This window comes from Elephantulus edwardii, unplaced genomic scaffold, assembly GCF_000299155.1.
Source record: "Elephantulus edwardii isolate Elephantulus edwardi_28Jun2011 unplaced genomic scaffold, EleEdw1.0 scaffold00167, whole genome shotgun sequence".
Taxonomy (NCBI): domain Eukaryota; kingdom Metazoa; phylum Chordata; class Mammalia; order Macroscelidea; family Macroscelididae; genus Elephantulus; species Elephantulus edwardii.
In genome coordinates this window covers 3,947,360-3,953,087 of record NW_006399917.1, presented here as the reverse complement: position 1 = coordinate 3,953,087, position 5,728 = coordinate 3,947,360, and positions in this window count along the sequence as shown.

Genomic DNA, 5,728 nt, shown 5'->3' with positions numbered 1-5,728 from the left:
GAGTGTCAGAGACAGTGCGATTGGCACAGGACAGAGCAGAGTTTAGGGCTGTTGTACATAGGGTCACTATGAGTCGCAAGCGACTCGACAGCACATAACAACAACAACAACATTAACATGGTATGTATAACAATGTGCTCCAGCACATTAATACAGTGACTATAACAATGGGTTCTAGCTGTATCTAAGGATACTAAGGCTAAGTTAAAAGCGAACCATTCTAACTGTTCTGACTTCACTACAAATTCAACTTAAAGATTTAGGAACAAAACTGATTCACAATATGAGTTCTGCCTGTATTGGTGTTCTAGCAGCACTAGAAAACAAAGATAAAATTTGGTACCAGAAATGTAGTGTTGCTTTTTACTGGATATCTCAGAAGTAGAATGCAGTAATGAATGGGTAAAGCATGGAGGGATTTAGATATGCTTCCAAAAAAAGCCTTAGACCACCTTGAAGGTACTGGTTAAAATCAGGACCGTCAAGGGCACTTCTTATGAGGGCTTGAAAAGGATGAGAGTTGTGATGAGAGCTGCTATCACAAACAGAATGTTGCTAGAAATGTGGATGCAAAATGTGCTTCTGGTGAGACTTTAAAAGGAAATAATGAAAATGTCATTAGACACTGAAAGAAAGGTGATGCTTCTTATTCAGTGGCAAAGAACTTGTCTGAATTATATTTGAATGTTTGGTGGAAGGTTTGAATATTTAAGTGATGAGGCTGAATTTGTGGTAATGGAGATTTCTAAGCAAGATTTTTAATGGGACCACATGGTTTCTCCTTGCCGCTTACAGAGTAAAATGTAAGAGGAAAGAGCCTTTAACAATAAAATGTGCAAAATGAAAACTGGACTTACAGACCTGGAACCCTAAAACACTAAAGACATGCCCTGACACTCTTGCCAAGGACATGTTGACTCAACCTTTTGTTAAGGAGATTAAGACTGCGACTAAGGGATCTAACAAAATAACAGCAGAAAAGCAGTCAGCTTAGACTGAAGCAGGCAGAGACAGGACAAAAAGATGAAAGGAAGGGAGCTGTCTGCCTCTTAGGAAACAACAGGAAATAGGCCAAAGGAGTGTTGTCCTCTCAGAAAGGAACTATCCCTAGAGCCACGGTCTCTTTGATCTCAAAGGGTGGGGTGATACAGCCTTTTAAGTTTTAAATAGTTAGATCACCACCAGCTCAGTTCTAGAGGATGGGACTGCTGAGCTCATAGGCCAAGGGGTAAGGTCTCACTTAAAGCTGAGGGGGGTCACCATGCCCAAGGTGCAGAAGGGAGTCTGCCAGGGGATGGGGCATGGGACAACCATTCAGATGGACCAGGAGAAAGTTCTTTTTGTGTGCCATCAAATGGGACCTCATAAAGCCAAGTACTCAGTGCTGCCATCCCAGTGAGCCTGGAAAGAGGAGCGAAAGACAAGGGTTCAGGGGCCTCCACTCAGAATCCCAAGGGCATGGCCAACAAGCAGCGTCTGGAGGGCAGAGCCACTGTCTTACAGCAGAGGGCTATTTCCCATCCTTGAAAGCTAACGTAGTCTGTTCTGCTGGGCTTCTGATTCGCTCTTTACCTTCTTTCCCTCCAACCACCTCCTTTATAAGGTCAATGTCTGTCCTCTTCTCCCATTGCATTTAAAGAACAAATAATGTGTATTTTTGATTTCATGGTGAAGAGGAAATGCCTCATCCTTTTTTTATTTAGATGGTTCAGAAGATAAGATTTTGGGTGAGAAGTTGAATTGGGAGAGGATTTTTAGGATGATTTGATGGTGTTAATGTGTCTTGCCTGTGGAAATGACAGGAATTCTGGGGCAGGGGTCTAAAGAATAGAATTGTGAATTGTACTGTGCCCCACCCACCCCGCAAAAAAGTGTGCTGGGGGAGAAGGAGGGTCAAGGGGGAGAATAAAGGATTCAAAGAATAAGACATGTCAACAAAGGGAGTGTATGGCCTGGCCCACCTGGCTGAACCACAATGGAATGTCCCCCCTCTCCCTCCCTGGATACCTTGCTATAAAAACATGCCCCAACCCACCTTGGGTGCGTGTGTTCCCTGGTCTATCTCTCCAGACCAAGTAATCTCGTCCGAGAGCTCCCCTAATAAAGCTGTCATTAAGCTTGCTTGCTTTCCTAACATCTGGTGCTGAATGTGATTTACTGCCTCTGCAAACCTGCTGGAGGGTCAGCTATGAGTCAGTTCCTACTTGAAGGCAAGTAACAATCAAAGTGCGTCTGGTGACACAGAAGTAAGGAACTGCACTGTCAACACAAAGGTAGGAAGTTTGAATCCACCAGATGCTCCATAGGAGAAAGCTGGGCAGTCTCCTCCCCTGCAGTTTACTGCCTCCCATGTGAACACTCGATGGGAGTCTCAGCTATGGGTCCAGCTATGGGTCGGTTCTGACTTGACAGTACACAGCAACAACAACAAAAGTGTGTCATAAATCTTAACTCCAATTATGTGGTTAGATGTGTGGCGGCTAACCAAAAGGCTGGCAGCTGGAACCCCCCAGCTACGGCATAAGACAAAGATGTGGCAGGCTGGCTCTAGAAATGACAACCGTGGAAAATGCATGGGGCAATTTACTTTGTTCTATCAGCTCAAAAATGGGTTTCAATAGTCTTGTGATCATAATTCCATTTGGGAATGAACTTCTTTGTTCTGGTAATGAAAGTCTTAGTGTTTGATGTGGTTTTTTTAGTCGATCATTTTTTAAATATAAACGAAATTAAACAGGCAAGGGAGCAGCAGAGATGGAAGTAGATGGCCAATCACATGAAGCTCATCCAGCAGCAGAAACTCAAGAGACAGGGCCTTCCTCTACAGGCCAAAAAGCCTTCCCCGAGAACTTGTTCTTGTTGTATATCATAAGTCAGAGGTGACTCAGAGCAGACCCTCCAGCAGGTTTTCACTCAGAGCTGACATCCAGAGGGTTTTCACTCAGAGGTGATGTCCAGCAGGTTTGTACTCAGAGCTGACTTCTAGAGGGTTTGCACTCGAACTGACATCCAGAGGGTTTTCATTCAAAGCTGACGTCTAGAGGGTTTGCACTGACGTCTAGAGAGTTTGCACTCAGAGCTGACCCTTCAGTGGGCTTTCACTCAGAGCTTACCGTATAGCTGGTCTAGTTGGTTTTCACTCAGATCTGACTGTCTAACTGGTTTTCACTCAGAGCCGACCCTCTGGTGGGTTTTCAGGGCAGTTTAATCACGTGGGAGAAAACTGCCCAGCTTTCAACCATGCGAGCAGCTGGTGGATTTGAACAGAGTGCCTTGGGGACAGCAGCACAGCCCCTTACACTAGGCCACCAGAGCTCCCTTTCCCTAGAACTAGTGCCCTGAGTTCAGATACCTAGCCCCCCAAAATTGTGAGAAAACAAATTTCTGTTGGTTTAAGCCAACAGAATTGGTATTTGTTACAGCAGCATGCATTAGTCACAATTTCACCATGTCCAATCCAATGACATCTTTGAAAGGTTTCGGATCAAAGCCAAGAACCATGCTGACGTAGAAGCATTTCTCAGAGTTTATTGCACGCCGGGCTACTCAGCAAGGGGAGTAGCCCCGAAGGTTGGGCTTGGGGGTTTTTATGGGGTCATTACAGTGGCTTATTGGGGCATAAAGTTTCTGGTCTTGGAAAACTGGTTCTGGGGAATGTCCCGACATATAGGCTTTATGAGTTCTGGTTTCAGAAAAATGCCCTGACAGGATTTTCTGAGTTCTGGTTTTAGAAAATATCCTGACATAGGATTTTTGAGTTGAGCTTCAACCTCCATTTTTATTTTTAGCCTAATAATTTGGTTACATACTTCACACTGTGTTACCATTCTCACTAGCTCTATTCATATCGTTCCATCATCATTAATTTAGACTCTCTGTCCCTAAAAGTTTTCATCTATGCTTTAGATTAACTATTGCCAATGTCAACTTACAGCTATTTAAATAAGCATACAACGTGCAAGGAAGATATTCTGTATTGAACTAAATGGTTGTTTTGTTTACTAATGCCTTTATGGACAAGTGATATATAAGGTTTAAAGATTACTTTCAGGGATAGATTTGGGGGGTTTTCTCTAAGTCTTAATGGATCCAGTAAGTCTGATTTTGAAATACATTTATAACTCTTTTTAAAACTTTCCCCCCTTTGATCAGGATCCATCTATTGGGTCCTTGACCAAAATGTTCAGTAATAGTAGTCAAGTACCATTCGTTTTTTCTAGTCTCTTGACAAAGGAGGAAATAGGACATGGAGAAAATTGGACTTGAAGTCCATTTTCTTTTGACTCTTAAGTCTCCTTCTTCTGCTAATTCAGCCAAAAAGAGCCCAGCTGTTGTACGTTAAGTAGCCACTCATAAGCTTTTAACATCTTTGGGACTATTCAATGAACTAAGAGATACAACAGACATAAACAATTTAGGCTATTTGACTGGATCAGCCAAGGAAGCCATGACTCTGTTGTTGTTGTTGTTGATTGCCATCCAGTCATGGACGACTCATAACGACTCTATGAACAAAAGATCTGATGCCTTTCTATAACTATTGTCGTTTCTCCAAGTTCATAGAGTTTCCAGATGTGTGTGGTTTTGGAAGTGGATGCCACTCTTGCTTCCAAACCTGTCTTAAAAACTGGGAGTTCCAGCAAACACTGTCCACCTTGGGCAACCCTTATGGCATTTGACACACCAATGACAAAGGTTCAGCGTCACAGCAAACCCAGATTACCTCAGTAAAGCAAATTGACAGAAGAGTGATGTAGAACTTAGAAGAATTACAAATTAGAACTACACTAGTCTCACTTAGCAATGGTTAAGTGCCATCAAGTCAAATACGACTTATTGTGACCCTATGAATAAAAGATCTGAACCCTGTTCTATAATGAACATCATTTCTCTAGGTTCCTAGAGTTTCCAGAAACATATGGTTTAAGAAGTGGATGCCACTCATGCTTCCAAACCTGAATCAATCTGGAAGCTCTTCCTAACACATCCATGATGGGTAACCGTTATGGCATTTGACGCAACGATGGCACAGTGTTTTGCATCACAGCAACTCTAAGTTACTTCAGTACAGTAAATAGACAGATGCCTGCTGTACCACTTAAAGAATGTGCATCACAAAACCAATAACAGAATAACCAAAAACCTTTCTTCTGTGACCCTCATCAAGAGGTGAGAAATCATCTTCCAGAGTGGAACAGGGCCTCCAAGCCAGCTGCAGTCTTAGCCCAGCACTATTTCCGTTATGTGCCATCGAGTCGCTTGTGACTCATAGTAACCCTATGTACAACAGCCCTAAACCCTGTCCTGTTCTGTGCCAATCCCCTCTTGCATCATCACTCCACCCTCCCAAACTTGATGTCCCTCTCCAAGGACCCGTCCCTCCTCACAACATGTCCAAAGTATGTCAGACGAAGCCCCAGAATCCTTGCCTTCAAGGAGTAGCCTGGTTTAACCCTCTCCAGGATGAATCTGTTTGTTGTCTTGGCAGTCCATGGTACATTCAATACTTTTCTCCAGCACCACAGCTCAAAGGCATCAATTCTCCTTCTATCCTCCCTAGTCATTGTCCAACTCTCTGATGCATAACCAGTGATTGCAAAGACCATAGCCTGTATCAGATGCACCTTAGTCTCCAGAATGACATCATTGCTCTTCAGTACCCTGGAGAGGTCCCGTCCCTAACAGCAGACATTCCCATTGCAATATACTTTTTATTTCCTGGCTACTG